General features: G+C 44.3%; 1 pseudogene; it reads left to right on the forward strand.

Annotated features, from left to right (window-relative positions):
* Positions 1 to 16002: 16002 nt before the first annotated feature.
* Positions 16003 to 16241, forward strand: LOC142439622 (cyclin-dependent kinases regulatory subunit 2 pseudogene; annotated as a pseudogene).
* The last annotated feature ends 637 nt before the right edge of the window (positions 16242 to 16878 follow it).

Raw genomic sequence — 16878 nt, forward strand, 5'->3', positions numbered from 1 at the left:
AAGATAAGGCTTTCTACGCCCCTAAAAAGTTAGTCTCAGAGGCAATGAATGTAAAGAGGTGTTTTACACAGTTGATGAGTGTATGGATTGTGAGAAGAGTTGTATGAACCCCCAATAAAATTAATTTTTTTAAGTTAGTCTCAGAAACCCAAGGGGGGAAGTTCTACCCCATCCTGTAGGTTTGCTTTAAGTCCACATTCACTATATGGAAGTTAATTTGGTTTTTAATTTATTCAGTATTTCACTAGAAGTCTTAGCCAGAACTATAAAGCAACAAAGGGAAATTAAAGGCATCCAAATTGGCAAAGAAGTAAAATTCTCTCTGTTTACACATTATATGATGGTGTAGGAGTTACGAGTTGGGTCATGATCCGCATGGTCTGCAGTTTGAAACTACCAGTAGCTCCAAGAGTGAAAGATTGGGCTTTTTACTCCTGTAAACAGTTATAGTCTCAGAAATCCAAAGAAAGTTTCTATGAGTCAACATCAGCTCAATGGCAAGGAGTGTGTGCACGCACGTGTGAGTGTGTGTGTTTAGTACACATAGACCCAGGTTCAGCAAAAAAAAAAATATATTGTTGGAACTAATTGAAAGATTCTACCACAAGGCTGAACACAATCCTGGACCAATAGGTGACTTCATTTGATTTCTTGACCACTGCTTCCATGAGCACTGATTATAGCTCCAAACGAGGTGAAATCCTCGACAGCTTCGATATTTACTCCATATATATTGATGTCACCTATTGGTCCAGGATTTTGGTTTTCATTAGATTGAGTTGTCATCCATCTAGAAGGCTGTAATCCTTGATCCTCCTCAGCAAGCGCTTCAAGTCCTCACTGGCATCGAGCAAGATTGTGTCATCTTTATATGGAAGATTATTAAGAAGCCTTCCTTCAATCCTGATGCTGCCCTCTTTCACATATAATCCAGTTTCTCCCATTATTTGCTGAACATATAGACTGAATAAGTATGGGGAGAGGATACAACCCTGATACACTATGCATTATTCCCTGTTCTGTTTGCACAACTGCCTCTTGATCTCTCCAGTTGATTGATCAAATAGCTGTCTTCCATATTTCTCAGCAAAGACTAGCATGTTCTTCTAGTGCTTTATCAGATTGTTGAAACATTTCCACCAGACTTCTTGGAGCCATGTTTATGGCTAATGCTTCAGTGCACCTTGGACTTTTTCCTTCAGTCCCATTGGTTCTTGATCATATGATAGCTCTTTAAAGATTGACTAGTTCTTTTTGGAAGAAAAAAGGGCTCTGTGTTCTTTCCATCTGTGAATGCTTCCTACATCATTCAATATTTTGCTCATAGAAACTTTTACTATTGCAACTCGTGGTTTGAAGTTTTTCTTTGGTTCTTTCAGCCTGAAATATGCTGAGGGTGTCCTTCTTTTTGGTTTTGCAACTCCAACACTCTGTGTATCTCCTTACAATGCTTTACTTTGTCGGCTCTTGACTTCATCATTTCTTCCATTTGCTTCAGCTACTCTATGGTCAAGAGCAAGTTTCAGAGTATCTTCTGACATCCACTTTGATCTTTCCTTTCCTTCCTGTCTTTCTGTAGCTGCTGGGCCTAACAAACCGGGAAACAAGAAAACAAACCCAGAAAGGCCACAGGCTGGTGGAGACAAAGGTGGATAAATCCAAGGTCAGCAGGTTAGGCTTGTGGCTGCAGAATCTATTTAATCAAAGGTTGACAAGCACACTGGCAAGCTCCTACTAGCTCCCACTTTGGGCAGGCAATATGATGAGCTGAAAGCTCAAGCCCAAAGAACAGGAGGCCAATGAGATAGAGGCGGGACCCCTGCCAACAAGAAGAGACAAGTCTTGTTTTGTTTTTTTTATCAACTCAATTTTTAAAAATCATTTTATTGGGGGCTCACACAATTCTTATTGCAATCCCGACATACATCCATTGTGTCAAGCACATATGATGTACATTTGTTTCCATCATCATTCTCAAAACATTTGCCTTCTACTTGAGCCCTTAATATCTGCTGCTCATTTTCCCCCTGTCTCCCCACTCCCCCCACCTCATGAACCCTTCATAATTCATAAATTATTATTATTTTGTCATATATTACACTGTCTGACATCTCCCCCGCCCTCTTCTCTGCTGTCCATACCCCCAGGGAGGAGGCTATATGTAAATCTTTGTAGTCAGTTCCCCCTTTCTACCCCACATTCCCTCCACCCTCCAGGCATCGCTACTCTCGCCACTGGTCCTGAAGGGGTCATCTGTCCTGGATTCCCTGTGTTTCCAGCTGCTATCTGTACCTATGTACATCATCTGGTCTAGCCAGATTTATAAGGTAGAATTGGGATAATGATAGGTGAGGGGGTGAGCATTCAATAACTAGAGGAAAGTTATATATTTCATCGTTGCTGCCCTGCACCACACTGGCTCATCTCCTCCCCACAACCTTTTAGTAAGGGGGGTCCAGTTGCCTACTGAGGGGTTTTGAGTCTCCACTCTGCACTCACCCACATTTACAATGATATGATTTTTTTTGTTCTTTGATGTCTGATAACTGGTCCCTTCTACACCTCATGGTCACACAGACTGGTGTGCTTCTTCCATGTGGTCTTTGATACTTCTCAGCTAGATGGCTGATTGTTTATCTTCAAGCCTTTAAGACCGCAGACACTATATCTTTTGATACCCGGGCACCATCAGCTTTCTTCACCACATTTGCTTATGCACACATTTTTCTTCAGCAATCATGTCGGGAGGGTGTGCATCCTGGATTGTCAATTTAATAGAACAACGTGTTCTTGCATTGAGTAACTGCTTGAGTGGAGGCCCAGTGTCCATCTGCTGCCTTAATACTAAACCTATAAATATATGTACATAGATCTGTTTCCCCACACTCTTATATAAATATATTTACATATGTACATTCCAGTCTTTAGACCTCTATAAATACCCTTTGTTGCCTAGTTCTTTCATCTATTTCCTTTTACTTTCCTCTGGTCCCACTATCATGCTCAGCCTTCATTTAGGTTTCAGTAATTTCTCTCGGTTACATTGCCCTTGCTGAATCCCTACCAGGCCTCTCACACCCTCCTTAACACTGATTTTGGATCACTTGTTGCTCCCCTGGGTTGGTCAGCACCACATCCTTACCCGCACCTCCCCCTCTCCCATGTCTGCCCGGAACCATTGGTCCCGTTGTTTTCTCCTACAGACTATTCATCCAGTCTATCTTATCTAAATAGATCTGTAGAGATAATAATATGCACCAAAAATCAAGCCGTAGCAAGATAGGCGATGAATGAAAACACAGCAATTACAACAAAAAAAGAAAATAAATTACTCATAGAAGAATAAATTAATTGAAAGAAAAAACTTTTAAGAAAGAAAAACCTGTAAATAGATCAAGGTCTGATTTTTTATCTTAGGCATGTCCTTCAGTCGGGGGTGCCACGCTCTGGCCCCAGAGTGTGTCCTTTGTACTCCCTCAGGGGCTCCCTGCTCTGCTCCCACAGTTGCTCTGCTGCATGCTTTTAGTGGTTTGCCTCGATGTCACAGGGTCAGTCTGGGCCAGTCCCGACCCTGAGTCTCCAGTGTTGTCCCCCTTAGGGCCCTAGGCCATCAAGGAATGGGATGGAAGAGACAAGTCTTTACACACACACACACACACACACACACACACAATTAATGAAAATGAGAACTAATGAAAATGCTAACTCACTTCCACTGAGTCTATTCTGACTCTCACAGCCAACCTTCCCACAGTTTGCTTAAATACCATCCCCAATGAAATGTGCCTCAGGGATGTGACCTGTTCTTCTACGATGTGACCTGAGTAAGGAGGTAGTACTCTATCCTAATCTCAAAATTGCTTGGCTCATCACAGCAGACCCCATCATGGAGTTCACTATATTATATTAGATCACAACATGGGGCAAGCCTCAATTGCCAAACTACTGAGAATCCTGCCCCAGTCAGATCGGTACAAAACCCAGCTACCATAGAGCTCATCAGGAAAACCCTGTTCTCCCAACCAGTAAGTGACTTCAGATGTTTATGTGTCCCAATGTTTTAAAGTGTGTGTGTGCGGGTACAGATAAGAGCTAGAAACACAGAGAATCTAGGACAGATAAGCCCCTCAGAACCAATGTTGAGGGTAGAGATACCAGGAGCGAGGGGGAAGGTGGGGGGAGAAAGGGGGAACTGATCATAATGATCTACATATAACCCCTTCCCAGGGGGACGGACAACAGAAAAGTGGGTGAAGGAAGACATCAGTCAGTGTAAGATATAAAAAATAATAATATATAAATTATCAAGGGTTCATGAGAGAAGGCGTATGGGGGAGGGAGGGATGGAAAAATGAGGAGCTGATACCAAGGGCTCAAGTAGAAAGAAAATGTTTTAACAATGATGATGGCAACACATGTACAAATGTGCTTGACACAATGGATGGATGGATGGATGGATGGATGGATGGATGGATGGATGGATGGATGGATGGATGCATGGATGGATGGTGATAAGAGCTGTATGAGCTCCCAATGAAATAAAAAGTGTGTGTGTGTGTGTGTGTGTTGTTTAGTTTTTAATAAAATCTATAAGGGGAAAAACACTGCCAGGGAAGATCCTTTCCCACCATTATTCTTCTTGAATTCTCCGTGAGCAGACTCCGAAAAATACTTCTTTTGACAGAGCCAATAGCCATCAAAATATGTGTTGAATGTTCTTATTTTTCTCAAGGTTTGTGCTTTGCTCTTTAACAAACATTTGTAGCAACTTTTTATCTGAAACTATTTTCATCTCTGGAGCATTTTCTACAGCCAAGAGTTTAGTCTTATCTTGGGATTTCAAGCCAGGAGGGAGGCAGACATCTGCTCATTCATCTTCTTACCCTGCAGCAGGCCAAGTAGGAGTTTGCCTAGGATGCACTGACTCCCTGCTACTTTAGGAGGTCCCAGCAGGCACCAGCACCACTAGTCTCAGAAATGCTTTCCAGGGTTAGACAAGTCTTAGCTCCTGGGAACCCCTCCTGGGTCTGACATCAGTCTCACATTTTGCTGTTTAAGCTTGCTTTCTGTCCAGTGAAATTTGGCAGTTTGCAAGAGCTTCTTTCATCCTAGATTAAACCGCATGCATTCTGCCCTGAATACTTCCTGATTGCCTTCTTCCACACATCTCCCAGCTCCCCAAGGCCTCTGAGTTCCCCTTGCAGCCCGGGATTGCTCAACCACCCCAGGCATCTAGGGCCACAGGCCGAGACTCCGCTGCTCAGGGTCTCTTTAATATGAAAGGAGCCACATGCCCCGCCTGCCATTATGTCCTGGTGTGTGCATGCTGAACCTGCACAAATAGGAAGCGTTCCCCCTTCCCTTTACCTGCAACAATGCCATCTGTGTAGCAGGAGTGCCTGGTGGGTGCGAAAGGCTAGTGGTTCAGACGCATCCAGAGGGACCTCATAAGACCGTCCTAGAAATCCGTGAGGAGACCCCCTGAACAGGGCCTCTCAGTGACTGGGCACCGAGAGCCTAGCACGCAGAGCGGGAGTGACTCTGGGAGTCACAGACCTTATTATTTGGGGGGAAGCTTACGGATGGAGATGCAGTGCTGCTTGTCACCCTGTGGCGGTGGACAGGGGGCAGGGTTTGCTCTGCACTGCCTCCCCAGCAACCAAGAGTTTTGTTTTTGTTTTTTACTGATGGCATAGTGATTCGGCCTTGGTGTGCTCACTAGAAGGCCAGCAGCTCAAAGCCATTCGCCTCCGTGAGAGAAAGAGCAGGCTTTCTACTCCCATAAGAGTTACAGTCTTGGAAAAACCCATGGGCAGTTCTACCCTGTCTTAAAGGGTCCCTGTGAGTTGGAATCCATTGAATGGCAGGGAGTTTCATTTTGGAAGGTAGAGGAGGGCAGGGGAAGGTGGGGAGGGGCGGGATCAATGAGGCAGGCCTGCAGCAGGTACACTGGTTTAGGGCTCCCTGGAAATGGCTCTTCCAAAGCTGTCCCAAGATTACTTCCTCAAAACAGCCTTGGCAATGATGTCTTCTCAGTGGAGGTAGTCTGCAGTGGGAGTGGCAGCCGGGACAGGGAGGGGGAGAACCATGGACGGAACATGTGTGGATGCCCACTTAAATCAACTTTCAAAGGATCACAGCCATGAAAGGCCTACATCGTCCAACACATGAGTCGCCACCAGTCAGAATTGACTCACTGGCAACTGGCTGGCTTGGCTTGGCTTGGCTTTTTTATTTATAGGACATGAAGAATCAGGGGATTTCCATGAATTCCTCAGATGAATGATTCCCCTCATGAAGGCAATGAGTAAGGACTAGATTGGATGTGCCAGCAAAGTGTACTTCTGAAGTTGGGGAGCCACCAGCCCCCTGTGGCTATTGTTTTTAGGTTGAGTCAGTTCCAAATCACAGCCACCCTGGGCTCAACAGAGCAGAACACTGCTGGGTTTGCACCGTCCTCACAATTGTTCTTATGTTTGAGTCCGTTGTTGCAACCACTGTGTCCATCTCTCTCATTGAGGGCCTGCCTCGTTTTGCTGCCCCTCTACTTTTTTGCTTAGGGAGCATTGAGTTTATTTTAATGGTGGTGGAACAAATTGGAAAGGGATATAAATAAGGTTGTACAGCAGGAAGAATATAATCAATGGTGCCGAATTAGACATGTAGAGGTTGTTGAATTGGAGAATGTTTTGCTGTGCATATTTTTGCCAAGATTAAAAAAATCATAATTGTGTGAATTACAATGAGTACAAGGAAGAAGAAAACATTCTAAAATTGATTATGGTAAAGATTGTACAACTCTTGATATGATTGACTTGTATGCTATATGGATGAAGTGCCAATAAAACTGTTAGAAAAATATAAAAATTTTAAAGTATGTAAATAATGGAATTAATGAGAACATTGACACATAAGAAATGTAACAAATTTCACTGAATAATATGGATCGAAATGGTTGCATGGCAATCTAATCTGCTGTGGAAACTTCCACTGAAATGAAAGTTTTATTTTAAAAGGAAAAAGCATGCAAAATATCTAATCAATAACCTTTATGTTGAAATTATAACATTTTGATACATTGGATTATTATGTATTAAGATCATTAATATAATCAACGTTGAAATATATTACTTCAATCGTTTTACTTTTTCAATGTGGCCACTCAAAGATGTAGGACTCTAGATATGCCTCATCGTGTACAGGCAGATCTCAGAAATAATGTGGTCTCAGCTACAAACCATAGAAGTAAAGCAATGATCCCAATAAAGTGAGTCCCATGAATATCTCAGCTTCCTATTGAATGTTAAAAGTTTCGCTTGCGCTGTGCCGTAGTGTGTTAAGTGTACAGTAGTATCATGAAAGCGTCTGAGACCTTGTGAGACACCGAGATATGCTGTGACCACTTGCTGTAGGAAAAATGGCACTGAGACACTTGCTAAAATTTGAAAAGACATGTTATCTTCAGAATGCATTGAAAATGAGAAATGCCTGTGTTTGTGTGGGGCAGCACTGCTCGGGGTCAATAACTCAATCAAAGACACAGTTGTACACACTTCAGGCAGACAGAAATGGCTTCAGGAACATCCTCCCCGATGGTGATTTTCCTGGTGGCTCTGGCCATTGGTGCTGTGCTGGTCTATAGGGTGGAAGGTACTCTCCTCCACTTAGGAGATGGGGCATTCTGCACCTGTATGAGCTTGGTTGAAACATCATTGTAGACCTCAGGTTTCCCCTCCATACAATCGAAATAAAAACAGCAAGCTGAGTAGCCATGGAAGCCCCTTTCCGTTCTTTCTACAAAGCAGGTTGTTGGGTGCCACGGAGTTTGTTCTGACCCATAGTGATCCTGCACCCAACTGAATGAAACACTGTCTAGTCCTTCGCTAACCTTCTCATTGTTCCTGTGCCGAAGCCCATTGTGACAGCCATGGTGTCCATTCCTCTCGCTGAGGGTCTTCCTCCTTTCCACTGCCCCTCCCCTTTACCAAGCATAATGTCCTTCTCTAGAAACTGGTCTTTCTGGAGAACATGTCCAAAGTATGAAAGACCAAGTCTTGCTGTCCTTGCCTCTAAGGAGCACTCTGACCATACGTCTTCCAAGACACATTTGTATGTCCTTTTAGCAGTCCAGGGTACTTTCAATGTTCTTCACCTGCACCACAATTCCAATGCATGGATTCTTCTTTGATCTTGCTTATTCAGAGTCTGATTTTAACATGCATTTGGGGCAATGGAAAATACCACTGCTTGGGTAGGTACACACTAGTCCTCAAACCAGCATCCCTGCTCTTCATTACTCTAAAGAGGTCTTAGGCAGCAGATTTACCCCATGATGTGCCAGTTCACCTCTTCACTGCTGGTTCCATGAGCATTCATTAATTAATCTAAGCAAAACAACGTCCTTGACGATGTCAACCTTTTCCTAATTTCCCTATCACAACGACACCTATTGTGATATTTGTTGTGAGAGTTTTGGTCTTCTTTACATTGCGTCGTAATTTATACTGAAGACTGAAATCCTTGATCTTCATCAGCAAGTGCTTCAAGTCTGCCTCAGGCCCAAGTCAATGACTTTCAGGAATGGAACCAGAGTGAATGCTTTGGTCTACAATAGTGTGGTCCCAGCAGTATGGCCCACTGACTTGGAACAAATCTAAGAAGGAGATTGGAGTGGTTAAATTTTATATAAATTCATTGGTACCTGTGTGGAGCTGGGGTGGGGATACCTGATACTGTCAATCAGGTGATATCCTGGTGATGCATCCTTGAGAATGTGGCCTTTTTATAAGAGAGTGAGATCTCTCTCTCTCTCTCTCTCTCTCTCTCTCTCTCTCTCTCTCTCTCTCTCTCTCTCCCCTCTCCCCCTTCACATTCTTCCTTGTTTGAATTCTGTCTCTGCCTCTAGGGATGGTCCCATGTGGGCTTTCAAACCCGGGGGCTGCCAGCACCCTGCTGTGCTCCCAGCCACCTTGGATCCACTCAACTCTGCACCCACCACCCTGTGGCCTCCCTTCTTCCCTCTCCAGTTTTCTGTTTCATGGGCCTGCAGCTTTCCAAGTCTAAAGAGGCCTCCACTAGCATCAGATCCAGGGATTTGAGTTGGACTGTGCTGGGACAGCTCCTTGATATCAAAGTGCTTTTCGGTATAAAGTTATTTCTTGTACATATATGAGTATTACTGGCTTCATTTCTCTGAACAACTCAGACTAACACGAGGATTAAACAGTGAGCCTGGATTAGTACAGATGATGAAACCTACGTTATTCATAAAGACTACTGGGCTAAGTGTGGTCCATGAAGCAAAACCTGCACAAGGACTGCCAACCTATTCCCTCAGCTCACTTCACGAGAGTCCTACAGAGCACACACGGTAAAGTGTATAGGTGGAAGTGCCATTCCACACACAGCGCAGTGAATCGCAGAACTGAGGTTGTTCCTAGTATAGTCTGGCATTAAAAATTGTGCTCACAGCTCTATATTACACTGTCTTATGAGATCCAGCATTATCTTACAGCGGTGATGCTCTTTGGTACACAGGAAGGGTGGGATCTGGATTCATTTGGAGTTGGTGATCAAAACCACGTGCCACCAGCTCTACTTGGCTGGTGAGAATGGGCTGTTGTCCAGCTCTGAAGCAAACGCCTTATTCCCTGGAAGTAAGAAGTGCCCATCTCTTCTTTGTGTTTTTATCTCCTTCCTAGAAACATGCACAGCTGTCTCCTCAGAGCCCTCACCTTCCAGCATCCCATCCTCCTCCCCAGGACATTCTGCTTCTCTCTGAAGGATAAGGCCCTCCTCCAGAGCCCCTTCACATGGCTCACAAGCCACGAGGAGTGTGGTCAGTCCTCTTCATTAGGTGTAGCTCCTGCTGGCCCCTCTTCGCTTTAGCAATGGCGGGGCAGCAAACAATCCACCTGAGTTCAGCTCTGCCTGCCTCCCTTCATCGACAGCGTGGGGAACAGATTTTCTCCAGGAGGACCTGAAGGCGCCCACACAACTGCCAGCACAACAATCTGACATCCCAGCCTAATCAGAGTGAAGACCTCCCTTTGGCTCTTCCCACCCTATGGCTTCAACCCCCTTCTGTCACATAACAACCATACCCTTTTAGCGATAACACAACAGAAACAGGGCTTTTTACTAAAATCTACAATATCCTCCTGGCCTGCAAAAAGAAGAAAACAATCAACACCGTGAGGGTTGATTTAGGACCCAGCAATCCCTTGATTGGGCATCTACCCAGAAACGGTAAGAAGTAGAACAAGATCAGTGTCTGCACCCCAATGTTCCTTGCAGCACAATTCACAATTGCAAAGACTTGGAAACAATCTGTTTCCATCAGTAGACAAGTGGATTAGAAAGCTCTGGCACGTACACACAATGGAGTACTGTGCGTTCAAACTGCACCCCGCTCTGATTGGGGCTGGCCCTGTAGACTTCTCTATTCATGAGTTGCTCAATGTGATTACATTGTCCTCAAGGTTTGGTGCACCGTAGTGGGGTCTATACTACGCTTCACTGAAAACCATGACAGAGGACAATACTGGGGACACATGGTGGGGAGTGAATCCAGTCTGACCACCCCCAAAATGAGGCAAACAAAGAAGAGAACATAACAAATCAGCAACAGGAGCAAAGCAAAGCCACAAAGCCCTTGAGGAGCCCCAAAAATAGACTTTGGACTAGGAGGGGCAGTCCCAGATGCCCCAGGACGGATGGGGATATAGTGATTAAAAGTCAATGGACACACCTGGAATTTTGGTAATGCATTTGGGTTGTTTTTTTTCCTGACGGGGATGGGAGAGAACTAGGGTTTTTTTTTCTTTGTTTCTTTTTCTTTTTATTCAATCTTTTGTTTTCTTTTTGTTTTGTCTCTGTTATGGTTGTTTTGCCTACCAATATAAGATAGGCATGGGAAGCACACCTGAGGAGAAAGCAATGGAACCAACGGTTCTGGAGGGACCTGGGGGTGGAGGGGAGGGGAGGGAGGAGCAGTGAGCAAACAATGCCATAGGTAGAGGGAGTACTAGGGAGTTAAAAGCAACAATGAGGAGGACATAGAGATTCCGGTGGTATTGGAGCAGTAACGATCTAGCTGAGAGGAATTACTAAAATATGGAAGGGGGTAGAGCATGATGGTGAGGCGGGAGGAAGGTAAAAGGAAACAGAGGAAAGTTCTAGGAAGCAAAGCTATGGATAGAGGTAAAAAACATAGGTGTGCACTTATTTAAATATATTAATTCATAAAAATAGAGGTATTGGCCTATGTACATGTATTTATATGGCAAGGAAATGGACAGACTTTGGGCCTCTGTTCAAGCCCTCCTTCAACAAAAACACACTTTTTTCTAACAACCCAGCATTCTGTGATGCCCACCCTCTCGACAAGATCGCAGAAGACACAATGGGTACATAAGCAAATGTGGTGAAGAAAGTTGCCGGTGCCAGGCTATCAAGAGATATAGTGTCTGGGGTCTAAAAGGCTTGAAGTTAAACAAGTGGCCATCTAGCACAGAAGCAATAAACCCACATGGAAGAAGCACACCAGCCTGTGTGATCATGAGGTATCAATGGAATCAGATAACAGGCACCAGAAAACCCAAAACAGTAACAAAAATATTGTTGAGAAGGGGGGGGGGGTCGGAGCAAAGATCCAAAACCCATCTGTAGACAGTAGGACATCCCCTCACAGAAGGGTTACAAGGAAGTCAGTCAGGGTGCAGTATAGCACCAACGGAATACATAATATTCCTCTGCTTCTTTGAGGCTTCCTCACCCCCACTATCATGACCCTAGTCCTGCCTTTCAGTTCTGGCTAGACTGGAGCAGGTACTAGTACAGATAAGAGCTCATGACACGCAGAATCCAGGTCAGATAAACCCCTCAGGAACAGAAATGGGAGTAGCAATATCAGGAGGGTAGGGAGAATATGAGGAGCCGAGGGGAAGAAAGGGGAACCAATTTAAATGATCGATGCATAACACCGCCCTCCCAGGGTGATGAACAATAGAAATGTGAGTGAAGGGAGACAGTGGTGTAAGCTATGAAAACAATAATAGTTTATCATTTAACAATAGGTCAACAGGGTGGGATGGGGGAGGGAAAAAAAGAGGAGCTGATACCAAGGGCTCAAATACAAAGTAAATGTTTCAAAAATGATGATAGCAACATATGTACAAATATGCTTGATACAATTGATGTATGGATTGTTATAAGAGCCCCCAATAAAATGATTTTTAAAAAGAAGTCGAATTGGACAACCAGACCAAGAAGGAGGAGAAGAGAGTTTACAGAATTAGAGTCGCTGCCCATTGGGTGAGAAAGAGCTTGAACCACGAAGAACCACATTCAGCTTTGAAGCAGTAAGTGACGAGTTTTCCCAATACGAAATGCCCAAAGGAATCTTGATGGAATTCTCTGTAGTGTGGCTCGGGGAGCCTTTTCTTTGGTGAAACCTGGAAAGGAAATGAAAGATAAAAGTCAAATCAGAAAACACAAGGGATGAGGGAGTAATATCTTTTGAAGAACTGTCGTGATTTGGGGAGCGACACCAAACCAGAAATACCACAGGTGGGTGCCTTCACAAAACAGAGATCTAGGTCCCCCTCCTTCTGGAGGCTGGAAGTCCAAATCTGGATCACAGTCTCCTCTCTGTCCTGGTTTTTAAAGTTGGCTGGAGATCCTTGGCGTTCCTTGGCTTGTCGTTGTTTTCTCCGGTGTGTGTGCACGCAGATTAGCATTGGGCTGCTACCCAGAAAGTCAGCAGTTCAAACCCACCAGCCACCCCTTAGGATAAAGATGAGGTTGTGTGCTCTCATGAAGGTTTACAGTCTCAGAAGCGCTGTCCCTTGCAGTGGACTCGGTGGCAGTGGAATTGGGCTTGGGGTACGTGTCTCTTTGTGTCCTTTCTTCGATTTCTATAACGCAGAGGTGAATAGGGGTCGAACCGCTCTACTGGCAGCAGAGCTAATGAACACGACAAAAAATAAAATAAAAAACACCCGACAGCCACAATAATAGGACCGAGAACTTCCACCTTGATTCGGGGAATACACGTCACTGCATTGCAGAGACTTCCTCCCTGGTTGTGAGAGGAGTGTATAAAAAGAAATGGGGTGTTGGACAACGTAGGCACCTGTTTTGCAGGAAAGTACCAGAAACTCACCACCAGCCTTGGGAGAGAGGACGGGGAAGCTCAGGGGTGGCAAGTCCACCCGGCTCCTCCCTGGATCCAGGGTGACACCCTCCGAGTTGGCGTCCTGTGCTCCCAGGAAAACCCCTTCCAGGACCACACGCTCGGGCATGATCCCCAGTTCTGCACGGAGGCTCGTCCCCATTACTTTCGGGGAATGTGTGCCCTGACCGGTGTTCTGTTCCAAGGCCTCTTGAGGAAACCAGCAGCCTGGCTGTTCTAAATGGAAAGCGCTCTTTTGAAACGCAGAGCTGAGAAAGGACAGCGTCTTCCAGTGGCCCATGGAGGAGGCCTGGCAAGGGGTGCCGCCCCTACAGAGTCCCCGGTCACCGGCAGTGAGTGGGGGCCCCTGAGGTCAGCAGGGCCCAGAGCGCTGCGGGTGCAGTGGCGGCATGCAGGCACTCCACGAACTTGCTTTGCGGAGCAGTCACGCTTAATCCGGAGCGCTAACATTCACCCCAAGGCCACATTAGCCAGGTGGCAACAATGCCTCTCTTTCCAGACTCCGGGCTGACCTCTGCTCAGCGAGACAAATGCTCCCCCCTTCGTCCATTGAACGGGCTGGTCTCTAACCCACCGGAGCCCCAGAGTTAGGAAGCTTCAATCATACGCTCTTACCTGCTGAAACCAGGCTTCAGCTCAAAGGGCTCTCCCCCATTTCCCACCTCTTTCACTTTCCTTTTTATTATTATTATTATTATTATTATTATTATTCTATTTGTTGTGTCCTTCCCTTTCCCTGTGGTTAGTGTCCAGACAGTTCGGACTCATTGATTCTCTTAAGAAGTATTGAGGGTGCTGAAGAACTTGTGGGTGTGGGTGTGGTAGCTACATGGACCATCTTAAAACATGAAGTAGAGAAAACCTTATTTTTAACTTTTTTTAAAATGAAGAATCATTTTAAACCCATTGCATATTAGTATAAATGGGATGTGTTTTAATGTAAACAGCACCTATTTATGAACATGAACTATCTTTCCCAAAGCAACTAATTTTTGTGCCTTATATTTTTAGGAATCTCTCCAATGCCTGGCTTAAGAACAAAGGAAATTTTCCTTATTTCTTGTGGAGCTTCAAAAAATTTGTGGGGAAAAAATGGATTAAAAGATGATGAAAAGTTTCCAGAAACTTTGTGAAGTTTCCTTGCATATACAGAATGCGCCCTGCTGGTGTAGTGAGTTACACGTCCGGATGCTAACCACAAAAGCTACAGTTCAAAACCACCAGCTGCCCCATGAGAGAAAGATTAGGCTTTCTGCTCCCATAATGATTCACAGCCTTGGGAACACATGGGGACAGTTCTACACTGTCCTACAGTGAAAACTGACTCAAAAGCAGCGAACTTTGTGTGTATAACAAAGCATTCGCTATTTCAACATTCTTCCCCTTACAATTCACCGACATTAAGTTCATTGTGTTGTTTAGTTGTTGCCTTTTAAAAAAAAAACGTTTTATTGTATTTTACTCACTATGTATAATGACTAACCAATCCCCTCACTGAACTGAACTGAGGGCTCACCTCACAAATGGCTCTATCTATTTGCATATTGCCTGGCAGGTTTGTTTTTTTTTACCAGCTGAGACTGGTTTTTTCCCCATGAGTAACTGAAAATAACTCCTCAGGACTCTGGGGGGTGGGGGCAACGTGGAAATCTTCCAGGGGAAAAGAAATTTGTTTTTGTTTTCGCTTTCACAGAACCAAGGCAAAAGGTCGCATAACTCATTCACCCTAGGAACATAACAATCCAGTCCTTAGCTGATCATGGGAATCGTGCGGGGCCAGGGAGAGTGTGTTCCTCTGTACATGAGTCAGGGTCCTGCCCAAGGGCAGCTAATAACAACTGCCATGCCTTAGAATGAATCTTTCACCCCTGAATGCTTGTGCACCATCACATTGGCCATCTGGAAAACACCAGGTCAGTGTGGGAGACAAGAAAAGCAGCTAGGTTAGCTTGCAACTCAACTGAACCTGTGCTTGTTCTTGAGACAACCATCCTCAAGTGAAATGAGCCTTTTATTGTTATTCCAAATGGGCAGGGTGAAGAACACATTGACTCCCACAAAGTCTTGATTTGTGCTAAGGCTCCATCCGTGGTACCCACAATTGTGTTGCGCCATAAGGGCAGGAAAGATAAATCCCACCTTGGTGTGATTATTAAAAGTCTCTTTGCCATTGCCTACCTCCTGAAAGGGGTTTAGGCAATGCTGGGGGTGCACTGATCACATTTGGAAGCTGCGGCCCTCCATCCTCTGATTTCTGCCTGCCCTTTAGCTTCCTTTCACACCATGTCTCTGCTGATGTCATGTGGGTCTTGGTTGGAAGTGAGGAAAATGTTTACTTGTGTTTTATTCACTCTGCATAGGCATCCGGCAGTGTGGATCATAACAAACTATGGATAGCCTTGAAAAATATGGGAATTCAAGGACACTTAATTGTGCTCATTCAGAACCTGTCCACAGGCCCTGGCGATACTGCATGGATTCAAATAAATAAAGGTGTGTGTTGAGGCTACATCCTTTCACCACACTCATTTAAACTGTATTCTCAACAAGTAATCAAAGTATCTGGATTATATGAAAAGACTGATTAACAACCTGCAGTGTGACCACTCTTGCTTGTTGGAAGCTAAGAGGCCTTGAAGCACTTACTGGTGAAGACCAAAGACAACAACCAGCAGGATGGGTTATCCCTCAATTTAAAGAACACAAAAATCAAGCTGCATGGTTGCTGACACCTGCCGGGCACTTCTGTGCTGCTGTTACTACTCCATACCTTTCTTACCTACCTGTCCAACTGCACTGCTGGCAAGATGGCTCACAAGCAAATATACTATTTGAACAAATCTTTCGATGAGCGTTATGAGTACCGGCATGTCAAGTTACCGAGAGAACTTTCCAAGCAAGTACCCAAAACCCATCTAAAAATCTGAAGAGGCGTGCAAGGACTTAGTGTTCAACCAGTCTAGGCTGAGTACATTACACGATTCATGAGCCAGAACCACATATTCTTCTCTTTAGACAACTGCTTCCAAAAGAGCCACAAAACTGAAGATTATATAGGGATGTTCAATTAAATCTTCTCCAAGTTTAATGTTTATGTGTATATGTGGTATAGCATTCGGCGAATGCTTGAAAATGTACAAATCATCCGTCCACGCCTGTGCATGAGCTGTATTCTTCACAGCAACAAAGCTCGGTTAAATGTAACTGAGATTACTATAAGGTGTTTCAGACATAATTTCCTTAGGTTTTTTTTTAGGGTAAGTAAATTGCCTGTTGGATTTTGACCTTGTTACTTTTGTTTATAATAAAGTTTCTGTTTCATTTGTTACTAAACAAAACAAAAATCTTCACAATTGGTCCAATAATCAACAACATAATAAAGGAAGAAAAGATTAAAGCTGTCAAGGATTTCATGTTACCAGAGTCCACAGTCAACTACCATAGAAGCAGCCACCATGTAATCAAAGAATTTATCGCAGTGGGAAAACCTGATGCAAAAAAACCTCTTTAATGTGTCACCTTCAGGACATTTTCAAAATTATATATATTTCTTGGGTGCTCTTACAGCTGTTGTAACAATCCATACATCAGTTGTATCAAGCACATTTGTGCATAGGTTGTCATCATCATTTTCAAAACATTTTCTTTCTACTTAAGCCCTTGGTATCAGCTCCTATTTTTTC

This window comes from Tenrec ecaudatus, chromosome 2 (assembly GCF_050624435.1).
Source record: "Tenrec ecaudatus isolate mTenEca1 chromosome 2, mTenEca1.hap1, whole genome shotgun sequence".
Lineage (NCBI taxonomy): Eukaryota > Metazoa > Chordata > Mammalia > Afrosoricida > Tenrecidae > Tenrec > Tenrec ecaudatus.